The sequence below is a fragment of the Alosa alosa genome, chromosome 3 (genome assembly GCF_017589495.1).
Source record: "Alosa alosa isolate M-15738 ecotype Scorff River chromosome 3, AALO_Geno_1.1, whole genome shotgun sequence".
Classification (NCBI taxonomy): domain Eukaryota; kingdom Metazoa; phylum Chordata; class Actinopteri; order Clupeiformes; family Clupeidae; genus Alosa; species Alosa alosa.
The window spans coordinates 25,675,919-25,693,725 of NC_063191.1; the positions used below are offsets into that span (position 1 = coordinate 25,675,919).

General features: G+C 44.3%; 1 protein-coding gene and 1 pseudogene across 6 annotated transcripts in view; one reads left to right on the top strand and one right to left on the bottom strand.

Annotated features, from left to right (window-relative positions):
- LOC125292710 (gamma-crystallin M2-like) overlaps positions 1–17,807 on the top strand; it is a 238,608-nt gene that overhangs the window by 65,263 nt on the left and 155,538 nt on the right. The gene's annotated exons all lie outside the window — the stretch shown is intronic.
- Positions 1,684–2,501, bottom strand: LOC125292700 (annotated as a pseudogene).

A 17,807-nucleotide genomic window follows, 5' to 3' on the forward strand; every position in this document is an offset into this window, starting at 1 on the left:
CTTTGACCGGCTCGTAAGCCCAAACAAGTGTGTGCAGCATGCCTTTACGTAGTAAAGGCGCATCATCATATAGGCTACATTTAATCTGCATCACGCCCCATTTTAACGGAAAACAAGTTAACATACATATATCATTGATTCTAATGGGAAAGACCGATAGCTTAATTACACCTTGACGTTACATCTAGTTATTAATTTACAGGCCATTCAATCATTTTACTAACACGCCAGTTATAAAGAATTATGTGTATGTAACTTACTTATGTCGAAACGATGTAGGCAACATTACAACCCATTCAGCATGTACTAGCTACACTTACCATATCCCATGTAAAACGGTTAGCTTGCTAGCTAGCTAACTGTGGAACTTCAGTATAACAGACATAGCCAATTATCTCACCTAGTTGTAGGAAAAAGGCTACTTCATATTACAAGTGATAAAATGAATGTGTGACTTATGTTTAGTTGATGTTATGACATGTAAAGTTAGGCTTGCCGAACTTAGTTAAAGTCAGCCACGGGCAGTTTGACTGTGCCTACACTCCTGTTAGTAGGCTAAACTGGAAAGAGCCAAACATAGGAACGTAATGGTCACATTAATCCCATAAACACACAGATAACTCCAGATACACCAACCTTATTTTGTGCCTTTTATTCACGTTTGTTTCAAGATTTAGTAAGTATAACCCCTTTTCGCTCCCCACTTCTATGCAGCATAGGTTTCCATTATCCAAACAGCTCCCTTTCCCCTAAAAGGGGGCGTGTACATGCAGCACGGTCTAGCTAGATCCAGTGTGGTGTTGTAGTTGTTCTAATGTTACTAGTTGTTGCAACAGCTTGTGAAAAAACTACAAAGTTTGGAACACCAAAAAGAACGTTAATCTCGCGATAAAAAAATAAATTAATAAATTAAAATAAATTAATAACGCGTTTAACTGACAGCACTAGTTTTTTTCAATGCCCAATATTTTAATTTCCCGAATGTTCATGGAAATTCATCTCTTTTTTTTTTTTTTCAGAGACTTTATTGCCCATTACAGTGGGAAAAGGGTTTATTGTGAATATGTAATAATTTTTTTGTTGATATTAAAAGTTCATTAACTCCTTGCCTGCTAATGACGTCTATAGACGTCAATTTAAATACGACCGTTGACTGCCATTGACCTCTATAGATGTCACTTACGTTTTTCAACAGGGCGGGCTGGGGAACAATCTGGCGGAGCTTGTCACTAAAAATCAGGCTTGTAAACAGAGAATGTACTAGCGAACTGACCCGCTAGGTGGCCGCAGTGTCAGTTTGGATGGGAGATGAGAAAAGACCATAGACAGTAGAAGAATACTAAAGCTGCTGAAGCCCTATGGCGAGTCCCTATACACACTCCTGTACAGTAGGTGGCGGTATACACACAGAATGTTGTAATCCGCCAATAAAAAAAGAAGACACCCTATGGCTAAATCCAGAGTGGTACAGAAAACCGCTATATGATGTCTATGGCGAAAGCCTATAAGAAGAAAGGGGTTGTTGTACTCATAAAATTTCTTTAAAGTTGGCAGGTCTGAAAAATCACAACTTTTTGTGCTATACTTAGTGTTGATTTGCTACTTTAATTCGTGTCTCATGTGAAACAATGAAATAGGCAATATGGCCCCTGTGCAACATGTTTGAATAACCAGTCAGGAAAATACTCTTCCACTTTTTTATTTGAAATTCCAGATGTACATTAATTATTACTGTATTACTTCTACATATTAAATATTTGTAGAAAAGGAATCGTTTAAATCAAGCGGAATAAGTTTACATGCAGGAATCCATGATGCGCCTCATGCTCATGAACCTCATGTTGCTCATTCCCATCTCCCTGAAGCTTCTGTACTCGCCAGGCCTCATGTACATCATTCTGCCTCTGAAGTGGGGCTGCTCATACATGAGCCAGTGGCCATCCATAACATTGCAGGACTGGCAGTCAGACATAATTAAACGGTCCATGATGGAGTCACAGTCGTCCATCAGCTCCATCATCTGTCCACCGAAGTTCTCCCTCTCGTAGATCCTCATTCTGAACTGTCCTCTGTGCTGTACAGACAAAAGTTCAATAAGCGTTTTACTCCATTAATTATCATTAATTATCAGTAGCATCTGACATGAAAATTATTTACCATGGAGATCATGCGGCAAGATCTGATGCAGTCGCTCATGCCCATCATGCGCATGTAGTCAGAGTACTCGCCCCTCTTCATGAAGTACTGGTTACCCATGAAGTTGGGACGATTCAGAACCAATGAAGCAACCGCTCTCCACCCTGCAGGAGTGGCAGCGGCTGAGGTAGGAGTGCATGTCAGGGCAGTCACTCATGCACTCATAGGAACGACCCTGGAAGTTCCTGTCCTCGTAGAAGATAATCTGTTCAAAGAGGAAGTGAGAGATTAATAATCAGTACCACTAGTTTGTTAGATGGGTACATAATGGTAGCTGCCTCTAAACTTACCTTGCCCATGGTCATGATTGCGGTTGTAGTTCTGCCGAGAACAGTTAGCACTGATGTCCTGGCTGTGTTAACCCCTTACTTTTATACCTGACAAACCTCAAAGAAAAAGTGCCCCCTATTGTGTTAAGTCAGCCAGTAGGAGAGCTTTTGTTTTGATAATGCATGCCTAAGCCCCATAGCAGATGAACAGCTGTTTAGTCTTGCGCAGGGGGCGTGTTCGGTTGGTATAGGTGCGGAGCGCTCTGACCATGCATAATTTGTGTTATCACAACTCATTCTGCTAGATGTCAGAGCGGAGTCTGGGGAGTGCCAGAAAGCTAGTAGCACTGGTCCAGCACTGCAAGCAGACATAGTAGCCTCAGGCAGTGGCTTACACTGACCTTGTGCCCTCTGCGGAAAAGTGTGAATATCCGCTTGCCTTCTGGCAATCAGGCTTTTGGGGCTCGAGCTCGAGTCCAACGAATGCAGTGAGGGAGCAGTTCACCTGTTAGCCTACAGAATCCAGTCGTCCAAAAATTTTAGTATGCAGATTCTGTCCTGTCTCAGAGGAGCAGGAACCGATAGCCCGAACAGGAGGACGTCGAACTCCCACACCTCTCCTTTGAAAGCAAAACGCAGATGCTTCCTGCGTCTGGGCATTATTTCAAAGATTTCAGAATGGCACTTGTTTCAATTACGCATTTAATGGTCTCAGGTCAAGGATGGCATAATTCTTTTGAACAATGAAGTATCTGCTGTAAAAACCCCTATGTATGTCCTCCGCTGGTACTAGCTAGTTAGTTTGCTTTGCCGCCAGCTCGCTGATCTCCTTCCTCAGAGCGGCTACATAGTGGGGTGGAACTGGCATTGGGCACACCGCTGTGAATTGTGATTAAGGGCACAGGTGAGCAGCGAGTTGCTTGCATGTTGCCGCATCCCAAGCACCCAACAGAGGCAGAGTGGGACCTAGTGACCCACAGGGGAAGGGGAAGTGTTTTTTGTGTGAGGCTGCTTCATGTGACACCAAACTACAAGTGGAGATGGGCAAGGGAGAGCGCTGGCTACCACTGTGTGGGGCACGAGGGGAAAGGAGTTCCATGCACAGACCTGGGAGATTCTTTTACACCGGAGCTGGAGTAAGTGATTTTTTTTCTGGCTGACTCAGGTCAGGAATGTTGCTGTGCAGTAGCATACATAGCTATACACTGAAATGTATAGTCTGGAATCGAACCATTCACCTCGCTTGATCCAAGGGGCGGGCAGAGAATTGTCTTTCAAACTGCCTGGGCATGCAATAGGCCAGCGCTACGACCATATCCGTATCCGGTTGGCAAAACGGCAAATACATCCTTCGAAAGGAATGACTTAAGTGCATTGTGTTGCTCAACTTTCAAAGAAAAGCACAAGTCCAACTCCTCCAAAGTTGACGCCAACGCCGATTCAAACAACCGCTCTTCGTTCGCCATAGCCACCTTCCTTGTTGTTCACCGTCGCAGGACTGTCGTTATCCTGTTAAGCCCGCCTTAAGACTCTCTAACAAAATAGAGCGCTGTGATTGGATGACGTCCACGGCGTCAGCCAATAGAAATCCCTATGGTTTGATACTAGAAGCACAGGCTGAGCAAATTAATTTGCCGCTGCTAGGGTGCATCTAGATTTCTAGGCTAGCTGTGCAGAGCCCTTCGACTCAGATCTGGAGCGCTGTTGTCGACTCAGTTTTGACCAGGACTTCTGCCTGGCGGGCGGGGTAGGAGGTGGTGGTTCCTTATGAGGTGGGCAGTCTCGAAGCCACCCAAGTGTGGGACCTTTAAGCTGTAGTTATCACTGCAGTAGCTTGCAGCTAACGTCACCCGGGGCTCTAGGCAAGCACATGGGTAAAGATGGGGAGGATGCCCCGGTTTGAGCAGCAGCGGACACCTGAGAGTGAGCCTTCCATCGGTTCAGATGACATCATACGGGGATGACTTCCTATTGGTTAAGGCCAAATGAACCTGACTGAAAGAGAAACAGTTTCTTGACTGTATATGGGAAGTTTAGGAGCTCTGTCTAACACTGCCTGCCTAAAAATGTATGTTTTAAGTGGTGCCGTCTGCTCTGACTGTGTGTGATCAAAGCAGCATAGAACTAGCTCAAAGTCAAAGTCAAAGTCAGCTTTATTGTCGATTTCTTCACATGTTCCAGACATACAAAGAGATCGAAATTACGTTTCTCACTATCCCACGGTGAAGACAAGACATATTTTACCATTTAAGTCCACAGACAAACATAACATTCAAGTAAACAAAAAAGTAAGTAAATAAGTAAATAAAAGGGCACATATAATAATGAAAAAAATAAGAGCAGCAAAATTTGGTTGAAATTGTGCATAGACAGTCAATAAAATACTAGTGCAAAGTCAGGCCAATAAAAGGCTTGGGTAGTTCTGTTTGACCTAAGTAAGAAAGAAAGTGGCATAGTGGTGCAAGTTATGTAAGAGCAGCAGAAGTGTTGTGTTTTCAGGACAACAACAACAAGTTGTAAAGTGTACAAGTGTGCAAATTGGAGTAGTGCAGGCGCCATTTGTGGGTCCAATGTCCAGGATGTTATGTAGCTGAGGGTGGAGGGGGAGGAGGGGAGAGTTCAGCATCCTTACAGCTTGGTGTATGAAGCTGTTGGTGAGTCTGGTAGTGCGGGGAGCGCAGGCTTCTGTACCTCTTCCCAGAGGGCAGTAGATCAAACAGATTGTGAGCGGGGTGACTTGCATCACTCCCAATTTTGGTCCCTTTTGGCGGGTGAGGTGGGTGGTGTAAATGTCCTTCAGGGAGGGGAGTGAAGCACCAATAATCCTTCCAGCTGTGTTCACTATGCGCTGCAGGGCTTTCCTGTTGTATTCAGTGCAGCTTCCCCACACAGCGATACAGCTGGAGAGGATGCTCTCAATGGTGCCTCGGTAGAATGTGGTCATGATGGCTGGTGGAGCACTTGCTGCGCCTGAGTTTCCGCAGGAAGTACAGGCGCTGAGCCTCTCTTAGCCAGTGATGCAGTGTTGGTGGTCCAGGAGAGGTCTTCACTGATGTGCACCCCAGGAATTTGGTGCTGCTCGCTCTCTCCACCACAGCACCGTCGATGGTCAGTGGCAGGTGTTGGGTGTGACCTCTCCGGAAGTCAACAACAATCTCTTTGGTCTTGCTGACGTTCAGCAGGAGGTTGTTGTCCCTGCACCCGCGTGGTCAGATGGTCGACCTCCAACCTGTATTGAGTCTCGTCGCCCTTGGTGATGAGACCCACCAGAGTTGTGTCGTCAGCAAATTTCACTATGTGATTGTTGCTGTAGGTTGCAGTGCAGTCATCGTCAGCAGTGTGAAGAGCAGCGGACTGAGCACGCGCAGCCTTGGGGCCCCCTGTGCTCAGTGTGATGCTGCTTGAGGTATTGTTGCCAACACGCGCACTACTTGGGGCCTCTGACAGAGGAAGTCCAGTAGCCAGTTGCAGAGGTAGGTACTGAGTCCCAGTTTGTCAAGTTTGCAGATGAGTTGTGGTATTATGGTGTTGAATGCAGAACTGAAGTCTATAAACAGCAATCTCACATATGAGTCTCTTTTTTTCCAGGTGGGTGAGGGCTGGGTGGAGGGCAGAGCAGATTGCATCCTCTGTAGACCGCTTGGCTCGGTATGCAAACTGGAAGGGGTCCAAGGTGGGGGGAGAATGGCTTTGATATGTGACATGACAAGCCGCTCAAAGCACTTCATGATGATGGGTGTCAGTGCCACAGGGCGGTAGTCATTGAAGCAGGATGGAGCAGTTTTCTTGGCACAGGTATGATGGTGGCAGCTATGAAACATGATGGGACGATGGCTTGCTTCAGGGAAGTGTTAAAGATGTCTGTGAAGACATCCTTAAGCTCCCCGCGCAGTCCTTCAGCGCCACGACCTGGGATGTTGTCTGGACCTGTTGCCTTACGGTGTTGATAGCAGCAAGTGTCCTAAATCCACGCTGTCGGCAGAGAGGCACAGGGGCTGCTCATGTAGAGGGGATGGGTCTTCTGTGGGCAGATGCTGTTTTGTGCTTCAAAGCCGAGCAAAGAAGCGGTTCAGGTTGTTGAGCAGAGGGATGTTGCTCTCACAGCTCTGTGGCGCGGGCTTGTAGTCCGTGAGGGCCTGAATGCCCTGCCATAGGCTTTGTGCGTTCCTGCTGTCTTTGAAGTGGGTGGTTATCTTGTGAGTGTATTCCTTTTTTGCTTCCTTGATGCCATGGGACAGGTTGGCTCTCGCTGTTTTCATGCCAGCTTCATCCCCAGCTCTGTAGGCTTTGTCTCTGGCCCTCAGCAGCCTGAGGACATCCCCTGTCAGCCATGGCTTCCAGTTAGCCCGAGTGATGATGTCTTTTGTGTGGGTCACATCATCGATGCACTTGGTGATGTAAGAGGTTACAGTGTCTGTATACTCCTCCCTCAGGCCACACTTTTACCTGCTTACGAACCGGTTTGTTCGCTTTTACCCTTGGTCTGAAAGTCCAATGTGGGGGAGGGGGTTGGCTTTGTATGCTCCTTTGTGTGTAGTGTAGACCAGGTCCAGGATGTTATCTCCTCTTGTTGGAAAATCAACATGCTGGTGTAGCTTTGGAAGTACAGTTTTAAGATCAGCATGGTTAAAATCTCCAGTGAAGATGGTGAAACCGTCTGGGTGTGCCGTCTGTTGTTCACTGACAGCCTGGTACAGTTCACTAAGAGCCGCGTTCTTATCGCTGTTGGTAGGCGGGATGTATACTGCGACTAGCAGAATCGCAGTAATTTCCCTTGGCAGGTAAAAAGGACGGCACTTTATGATCATAAACTCTGCCAGTGGTGAGCAGTGTTTGCATACTACTACAGTGTCCCGCACCATTCGGTCACGGATGTAAACACAGATTCCTCCTCCTCGTGATTTACCTCCCTTTACAATGGCCCTGTCTGCTCGGTAGCATGCGAGCTGCTCCAGTTGTATAGCAGAGTCCGGAATGTTGTCATTTAACCAAGTCTCAGTGAAGACGAGCACACAGCAGTTACTTACTGTCCGGTTCGTTGATCTCAGCAGTCGGATGTGATCCATTTTGTTGTCCAGTGATCGTTACATTTGCCAGGAGAATGGATGGTATGGCTGGGCGAAGTTGGGCTGGCCGCTAGCCTGGCCGGACGCCTCCACGCTTGCCCCTCTTCTGCTTCCTCGCACACCGCTTCCGATGCTTTCTTTCCGGGGGAGGAGTAGCAGGCGAGTCCGGTGTTGTTGCAGGCCGGAGTAGTCCGAGTTCCTTTAGCGTCTCTGTTGCAAAGTCCAGAACGCTGCAAAACTTGCTTTTGCAGATGTCAATTAAAACTGCCTGCTGTACTTGTAGTACGACGTAGTAAGACGAGACGAACACGTAAAACTTTCGGACAAACACTTTTTAAACGAACAAAACACCGTACGGTTGGGACAGAGAGAGGTCGCTGCGTGTGTATGCGCCGCCATCTTGGATTAAAGTGGATCAAGCGGGTGATCTGGTGGGCTTTTAGAGGTTTTATAAATCCAAAAAACTTCTATAAAAACCAGACCAGGCATCTCATTGAGACCTGTCTTGATATGTTAAAACATAATGAGGTTTTTATTGCAATTTTGATTTTTATTACATTATTGGGAAATTATCACATTAATGGGTTCTACGGATTTCATAATCCTGGGTGTATCTCTTTTCAGCATTGCTGGGGCCTATGGTTTCTGACATTTTATTTTCCTAAGCAGCCTCCAGTCCACAATGGCGATAAAAGTGTAATGGAAATACTTGAATGCCTCTGGATTCCTCTAGAAAATGTCACCCCAACCCCAACCATTGATTTAATTCCTCTAAGTTAAAATGCAATGGTGTGCATTGCACATTGGTGTGTGTGTGTGTGTGTGGCTGTCTATGGGAATTGGGAACAAAAATGTAACCGCAACTTCATGCTTATGTTGTGAAATGGCCATTGTCCATTGTATTTTTTTTCAAATATGTGCTCAAAATTGTGGGCCTCCAATGTTATTCAGGGTTGCTCAGGGCCTTTCGCTTTGAAGGTGATGGCTTTGGCTGTCTGGCATTGTATGCACAGTTCAAATTATGAGTTTTCTTTTGGGAGGGGGTTGACCCCCTGATTAGAACCTAGACCCCGAAAACAGATAAAAACAACAGTTTGGGAGGATTGCAATATTCAATATAATTAGAGATGTACCGATTGATCGGCTGGTGACCGGAATTGGCCGATTTTCACGTGATCGGCCATGACCGGCCGGTCAGTCTGACACATGCCGATTTTATGCCGGTCAAACTTGCGGGCCGCACTTGAAACAACATCACCCATCTGAGTTTGCAAAGTTCGAAGGAGCTAGCAAAGGCCAGCACTCAGAGCTGGATGTACAAAGAAAGCGCTAATACCAAGTTTTTCTATGCGCAGAAAGCGAACGCTGTGCTTTGCATGGAATTACCTAAGCTGTCACTTCATTAGGCTACATAAACAGCGCTCATCACCACCCGTCCTGGGTGAACCACAAGCGCAGCTGAACGAAGTTAACCGATTGCGACATTAAAAAGAATCAAAGTTTAGCGATCATAGGCTGATAATAAGATGTCAACAAGCAGCGGCATACAGAATAGGCCTAGTAGTTCTACTCCACTTAAAAAATACTCAAACTATTTACTGCACGTAGACTAAGGCTATTTACTGCACGTAGACTAACACCAAAGCACTTTTCCTCTGTCACACACACGCTATTTGTTTATCCAACAATGGCTTTGGAAATAACAATGTCCACAGACAAGGTAGAGTATATTTTATGATTTATGAGTTTGATGTATTGCGACATGAGAAGCAAGTTTGTAGTTTCATTCCATCGAACTACAGATTCGCTACCCTATCTGGCAAACTTACATAGTGCGGTTATAGCCGATAGAGCGCCGCGAAGCGAATGCAGAAGTGCCGTTCACCCTGTTACGAGTTGATGAACCACTGAAGCGATTTTGAAAACATTTGAAGGTACAAAAAACTCTTTGGTGTTGCTTTAATACCCTAGTCCAGGGCTCTACACTAACATTTTTTTCCAGGAACACTTGTGCGCCCAAGTTAAACAATTTAGGAGCACAGACAAAAATCTGCATTGATGGGGGCAGTTGGCAAATGGTAGGCCTATGCATACTTTCGTTTTGCACTTCAGCTTGTATTCGGTGTAAAACAAACAAGCATGCATGGATGCCTGGAGTTGTCTGTAGCGTTCTCTCTTTGAAGAAAACGGGAGACTATTACGGGAGGCTACTTTTGTGACTGTTCGCTACAGCTATATTTTGCATATTGCACCCAATACATCAACTGGGCTAAAATGCATGTTACCTTTTCCTTCTCTCATTGCATTCTCAGAATCTTATCCTGTTCCTCATATAGCCTATCCGATGAATTCGGTGGATTGAAGAAATTAGTTCTAGCCTACTTGGCATCTTGGCTGGCTAGTCTAACTTTCGTAATGTTTTGTGATGTTGCGGTGTATTTTGTAGGCAAACATTGACTTGGCTAGAAGTCATTCGCACCAGTGCGCCTAAATATTTTTTTGCACTTGCACGCAATTATTTTTATTTTGAAATGGGCGCACTGTAGAGCCCTGCCCTAGTCTAGCAGATAAGGAAGTGGATGCTGTGAATGTGATCATACGGTAGCCTATTAGAAAGACAAAAGTTGAAGTTGCTTAATTTGACATGGTAGCCTACAGTAAAAAAAACTGGTGCTCAGAATAGCCTACTAATTCAGCTGTCTCTGAAAGGTTCTATGTATTTAACCAGAATTTGGATTAATGTTTTTCAAAACAGACGCGCACTGTTTTCATACATATATGGCGAATCACCTAATCAATCGCTATTAGCACTTCTCCTCCCCTGTGTTTCCATTAATGCATATGAAAATATGTTCCATGGCAACATGTTCAATCATGACAATTGTTTTTGTATTTTTAGTTGGATATTGGATGTGAGAAGAAAAAAATGGGTGTTCCATAACACAGTGCATTTAGTAGTGTGTGAAATGAATGTCCCACACTGGGAAGCATTATAGTTTGATACTGCATCTGAAGTTAGACTTGAAGAAAAAACTGTCACCTGTTCCATTTTTGTTAACAGCCATTCCATTATTGATAAGTTCATTACATTTCTATGTTAACATGTTCTATTAAAGAAAGGATGGAAAATAATTCTTTGTGTGTGCTGTAAAGTGGTTAGAAGAAATCAAACCAGAATCGGCTAAAATCAGTATCGGCAGGTCAAACTCTCGGTGCGGTCATCGTGCAAATGACCCTAGGGTGAGAACTTCATAGGGTGAGAACTTCAAACAGCCCATTAGTATTTTGATGGTCACCGGCGCATTTGAAGGAATCTACTTGCACGCAAGACCGTATGGAACAGGTATTCCACTAAATCATGCTTTACTAAAACCTAGCAGAGTATAGCCTACACACATCTGCACTCGTCTGTTATTTGAACTCATTGGCAAAGGGAAACTAACTTCACCGTGGTCTCATAGTCAACAACAAAACAGTTATACACAGTTACTTTCACTATTGACTGATAATAGTTTTCCATTGAAAACATAACCTGAAAAACACTTACCCCAATAATGTTTGAATGACAAAATAAAAAACCTAAGGACATTTATCCTGCAGAGAAGTTGCTGCTTACATCTTGTGACAGTGCATCTTCAGCTGTGCTTCATATGTGCCTCTCGCCAGGTTTTTTTTAGTCAGATGCGTAAAGTTATATATATATATATATATATATATAGTATATATACTTTTTTGATCCCGTGAGGGAAATTTGGTCTCTGCATTTAACCCAATCGGTGAATTAGTGAAACACAAACAGCACACAGTGAACACACAGTGAGGTGAAGCACACACTAATCCCGGGCGCAGTGAGCTGCCTGCTTCAACGGGCGGCGCCGGGGAGCAGTGAGGGGTTAGGTGCCTTGCTCAAGGGCACTTCAGCCGCGGCCCACTGGTCGGGGCTCGAACCGGCAACCCTCCGGTTACAAGTCCAGAGTGCTAACCAGTGGGCCACGGCTGCCCCAAAAGTAGATAGTGTACGATAGCGATTTTGTGGTCACGGGGTCAGGAAGATCTCATCGCTGCACAGCAAAGACTGCTTATCTAATAAATCTAACCAAGTGTTATTAATCTTATATTAGGATTAAAAAATGTAATCCATATTGTTTTCAGTTTAAATAGACTTACCTAGTGCTTTCGCGTAAAATCATTTGACTTAATTTAAGTAGAGTTTGACTCATCCTGAAAACAAGCAAATTTGTCTGCCAGTGCATTAAGCAAATTTGTCCTAAAAACAAGCAAATTTGCCTGCCAGTGCGTTAAGTAAATTTGTCTTGATAAGACTAAAAGTCTTCCTAAATTAAGTCAAACTGATCTTTCGAGAGAGTGGTAGGTAAGTAGGGTTGGGTACCGAAACGCGGTACCAATAGGGCACTGGTTCCGACGTAAGCGGTAGTAACCAGACCGAATAAGAACGAACATTTCGGTGCCTCATTTCGGTGCCTGATTTTTTTTTACCGCCCCCTGGTGTTCCGGTGTCAACTTGCGTGACGTCAGTACCGCTACTCAGCACACTTGTTGATCAGAACTGGTAGGTGAGAGGATCAGTGAAGATGCCGAAAGCAAAACGCTCAAAGGTTTGGCTGCATTTCACTTCTAAGGATGCAGACTCTGCTACATGCAACAGATGCCACAAAACATGTGCATGCAAGGGAGGTAATACGTCAAATTTAATGAAACATCTGGCGACACATGGAATTTATTTAAAAGCTGAACAGTGCACCGTCTTTAAAAGCCTACGTGATGCAAGGCCAAGCACTTCAGCAGCCGCAGCCAGTGTCGGCCTCGCCGGACAAATTGAAGAGAGTCCCAGCCCTGCCAGTGTGGTGGTGGACATCACCGATGATGATGATGACAGCAGCAGCCTTTCCTCTTCGGGTAAGTCTAGTAATTTAATGCCAACCGCAAATCATGCATGTCAGTCTAGCAAACATCATTGCCATTCAACAGCGTGAGTGAACGTGTACTATGTCCACTCAGTGTCCGCTGACTTTCTGCTTAATATGAAACTTATAACAAGTTGTGTATGTATGCAAAATGTTTTAACTAAGTTTCAACACCAGATTTAGCAGGCGCAATTTGCAACTACACAGGGACGCAACAAATAGGTTAGCTAAAGATGGTAGGCTAGCTGTTGCTACATGACCTGTGTTCGAGGTTACACCTGGCTTACACTCGATATACGACGCTATACTGTGTATTAAATATTTCTGCTTAGTGTCAGATATTTCTCTGCTTAAAGTAAAAGTCATAATATGTGAAGACAAAACGTTGAACTTCAGTGTTTTACATCAGTATTAAGCGGCGCAATGTTTAGTTTAATCAGAAACGGTAGGTTGGTAAGGTATAGTGTTTGAGGCTATATCGAGAGGGGGAGGGGGACAATTGTTCGAGGCTACTCCTATACCTGTGTTTGAGGCTATATCGATAGGGGGAGGGGGACAATTGTTGTTCGAGGCTACAGCCTACTCAATCCGAGGCTACTCCTATTTATCGAGAGGGGGAAGTGGGGTATAATTGTTATGAGCTGTTGAGCAGAATAGGCTGTTAGTAGTAACCTGAAGAGTTTGGTCTTATAAACAATTGTGTTATAAACAATTTTGATATATTTTTATTTCTGGGTTTACCACAGTGACTCCTTTCACCCTGGCTAAGAAGGCTGCACTAACCAAAGAAAAGGTAGAGGAAATCCACAGGGCAGTTACCAAATTTGTGGTGATGGGGCTTCATATACTATCTATCTAGTCTACAATGAATAGTTGTTTTTTTGTGCTATACTAAACTTGTTTGTATTTTCCAGCCAAGAGGAGCTCACAAGATGTCAGCCTTGGAGCAGTTGTTTGAGGATGAAGACAGAGAACTTCTCCATACAAGTCAAACAACAAGCAGTGCCCTCTCCATCACAGAGCAGGTCCAGAAAGAGATGGAGATATACAAAGGCCTGCCAGCTATCCCATCTGGACAAGACCCTGTGGCCTGGTGGGCTTGTGCAAGAGGGATACCCTCCCTAATTTGTTTGTCCTGTCAGAGGTGTACCTGTGTGGGCAGGCCTCATCAACCCCCTCTGAGAGGGTTTTCTCCTGTGCTGGGCATGCTATAAGCCAGGAGAGATGTCGCATATTGCCAGAGAAGGCCAATATGGTAATATTCCTGCAGAAGAATTGTTAAAAAAACTGATGTAAAGTGTCCTCACCAGTCACAAAAGCCTCTTTAAAGGTGCAATACTGTTGTGCAATATCTTGTTCTATATTTGTGTTTTATATTTTATATTTGTATCTATTTTAATAGTATTAATCTCCAGTAGCCTATTATTATATTGTTTGATACAATATTGTTTTATCAATGTGAATTTTTATTTTATATTGGTTTATTTATTATTACCATATGGTACTTGTATTTATTTTGTTTAAAGATTTAAGTTAATATTGTGTTCAATTTGGCCCTGGAAATAAAAGGGGATTGTTTTTTGACAAAGTGTGTTTGGTTTGTTTTTTTTAAGTACCGGTTTGAGAACCGTTTAGGCACCGGAACCGTTTAAAAAATACCGAGTAGGCACCGGTATCGGATAAAACCCAACCGATACCCAACCCTATAGGTAAGTCTCCTCATACTGAAAACAATCCCAAATAGATTGTTTGATCTTAATATAAGATTAATAACACTTGGTTAGATTTGATTTTTTGCAGTATGATAACTTTTCCCGTTTTTCGGCCCCATTGAAATGAATGGCGGAATGTTCAGGATTCTAATTCCGATTGTGACATCACAGCTCTAATTGTTTAAGCTTGCACCTGGAAGAGTTCTAAGCCATCTGGCACTGTCTAATGGGCTGGGCTGGGCAGTCTGTGTATATGAAGGTGTGTGCATGTAACTTTTGACCCGTATGTCCGATTTTCATAAATGAGGTACCGTTGGAATCCTTGGATGAGGCCGAGTTCCATGCCCCTGATCAAACCCACTCTTGCAGTTCCTCGGAACCGCAATTCTAGTTAGTGGGTTTGATCCAGCAAGACCACAGCGTGGCGAAGCCATGCTCCCAGACCGTTTGAGCTATCGGCGCGGTTCCAACTCCAAAAATTCAGGCCCGAACCGGTGTAGGGAGCTTGTAACTTTCGTGTCACTCGCCCTTGTCGTTTTCGTGTTATTCCCGTTTTTCTGCGTTTTTCGGCCCCATTGAAATGAATGGCGGAATGTTCAGGATTCTAATTTCGATTATGACATCACAGCTCTAATTGTTTAAACGTGCGATTTGTAGGATTGTTACCGAACGTTCTGTAGGCCAAAATCAAAACACTGGTGAACGTTCTCAAGACTACCAGACGCGAGCCTCTTCTGGGTTGCCAGATGCAATAAAGACTTAGCTAACGTTAGTTGACCTGCAGCTGCTTTAACGTTTCTCCAACCATGACCCAGCTACACATTACGGAAACAGTGAAAACAAAAAATACCTCTCTAACCAACGTAACATATTTAGCTGAAGTTAGCGATGCAGATGAAGTTTAGCCTAGGCTACCTGTTGTGGAGAAATATGGCCAGCTCTGCGTCAGACTTGATATTCTTCGTTTGATGAAGACGTCACCATCTCAGGAAGCTCCTCCGATGTCCACTTAATTTGTTTCTTGTTTAAATTTTGGAAATTTGCCTGCCTCTCAGAGGGCGTTCATGACTACAACTGACAGCTGTTGACAGTTGGCCTTTGCTAATTTGGCAACCCAAATAGGAGGACGCTAGCCCATTATTAATACGCTATTCTAGAATGAATCGTTCAAAACATAAACTAAAAATTCAAGACATTCCGCCCGTAACTCATTTTTTTTCATGGGTTTTACGGGGTTTTACGGGTTAGAGTAATGTTGTCAAATAAGCCATTACTTCAATTCATCGTGTTTCCTTACTCTCTGACAACATATGGTGATCATTTTTGGAATGGCTACAGTTTATTTTTCATTATTTCCTACATATTGGACCTTTAAGCTTGCACCTGGCAGAGTTCTAAGCCATCTGGCACTGTCTAATGGGCTGGGCTGGGCTGTCTGTGTATGTGTGCATGTAACTTTTGACCTGTATGTCTGATTTTCATAAATGAGGTACCGTTGGAATCCTTGGATGAGGCCGAGTTCCATGCCCCTGATCAAACCCACTCTTGCAGTTCCTCGGAACCGCAATTCTAGTTATTTATTATTCCTGTTCACCCACTTTTTGTACTAACTACTGCTCCTAGACCGTTTCAGCTATCGATGCGGTTCGAACTCCAAAAATTCAGGCCCGAACCGGTGTAGGGAGCTTGTTACTTTCGTGTCGCTGGCCCTTGTCGTTTTCGCGTTATTCCCGTTTTTTGGACCCATTGAAATGAATGGCGGAATGTTCAAGGATTCTAATTCTGATTGTGACATAACAGCTCTAATTGTTTAAGCTTGCACCTGGCAGAGTTCTAAGCCATCTGGCACTGTCTAATGGGCTGGGCTGGGCTGTCTGTGTATACAAGGATACAAGGAAGTTTATTGTCACATGCATATAGTTACTGGAAGTAAGAAATGCAGTGAAATTATGTCTGGTGTCAGCCTATTTGTGCATTAATGGGGGGGGGGGAGCTTCCTGATGAAATAATGTGCTGTGTATGTAGGGGGGCAGGGACTTACTATTGCAAGCAGAGTACTGTATGTAATGTATGTGAGTGATGACAGTGAAGATGTGTGTGCGGGAGGGGAGTGGAGCAGTGACTGTGTGTGTAGTGTGTGTGTGGGTAGGTGGGGGCAGTGTGCTGTAAGTATGTAGAGGATGTGTGTTGGAGAAGATCCTGAACACAATGTGCTGCTGTGTATGGGGGGGCAGTGTGCAGCAAGTATGTAGAGGAGGCTTACTGTAGCAAGCAGTGTGCTGTATGTATGTGAAGTGATGACAGTGATGATGTAAGTGTGTGTGTTGGGGGTGGGGTGGGGGGTGGGGGGCAGAAAGGCTAGGCAATCAAGGACATGGGTAGATGGAGGAGAAATCAAAAATAATAAATAAAAAGTGTGCAAAAGTTGGAGAAAGTCAGATGTGTGTGTGTGTGTGTGTGTGTGTGTGTGTTTTGACGTGTGATGAAATAAGAAAATAAATAAAAGGTCTGTAGCATAGGGAGAGGGATGTAAAAGTGCTAAAAGTCTTGTAGGTGGGTGTGTGTGTGTGTGTGTATGGGGGGGGGTCATGAGTGCTGAGGAGTGAATGAGTGCAAAGTCAGTATAGTGTGAGTTCAGAGTTGGGAAATGTTTGAGAGTGCTGAGGAGTGAATGTGTGCAAAGTCAGTATAGTGTGAGTTCAGAGTTCGGATGGCCTGGGGATAAAAACTTCTCCTGAGTCTCTCAGTTCTGGCTTTGTGACTACATAGGCGTCTTCTTGATTTCAGCGGTAGGAATAATCCATTGTTAGGATGAGAAGAGTCCTTCAGAATCTTTTGGGCTCTTAGGAGTACTCTTCTGGAATAGATATCTTGTAGAGCAGGGAGTTGAGTTCTTATAGTACGTTCAGCTGAGCGCACTACTCTCTGCAGAGTACTACAATCTCTAACTGTGGAGTTCCCATACCAGGTGATGATGCTACCAGTTAGAACACTCTCAACCGCTGAAGTGTAGAAGGCCTTCATGATGGATGTAGAAACTTTGAATTTCCTTAGCTGACGAAGGAAGTAGAGTCGTTGTCTGGACTTCTTCAGAACATATTGAGTGTTAACAGTCCATGTTAAGTCTTCAGTATTGTGGACACCAAGGTATTTAAAACTTGTGACTCTCTCTACAGGTTGCCCGCTGATCATTAGTGGGGTGTAACTGTAGTTCTTCTGCTGCCTTCTGTAATCCACTACCATTTCCTTGGTTTTATTGATATTCAGTGTCAAGCTGTTAGATTGACACCACTGTGCCACCTCGTCAACCTGATCCAAGTAGAACTGTTCATTGTTGTTACTAATCAGGCCCAAGATCACTGTGTCATCTGCAAACTTGATGATGGAGGTATGACTACTGTTGGCTTTGCAGTCATGTGTGTAGATGTTGTACAGCAGTGGACTCAAAACACAGCCTTGGGGAGCACCAGTGCTGATGGTTAATGAGTCAGATGTCAGACCCCCCCCAAGTCAAATATCCAGTGACACAGGGTGGTGTTCAGTCCTAAGGCCTTCATCTTTGTGACCAAGGTGAGAGGTACTATCGTGTTGAATGCTGAACTAAAGTCAATGAACAGCAGCCTCACATAATTCCCATAT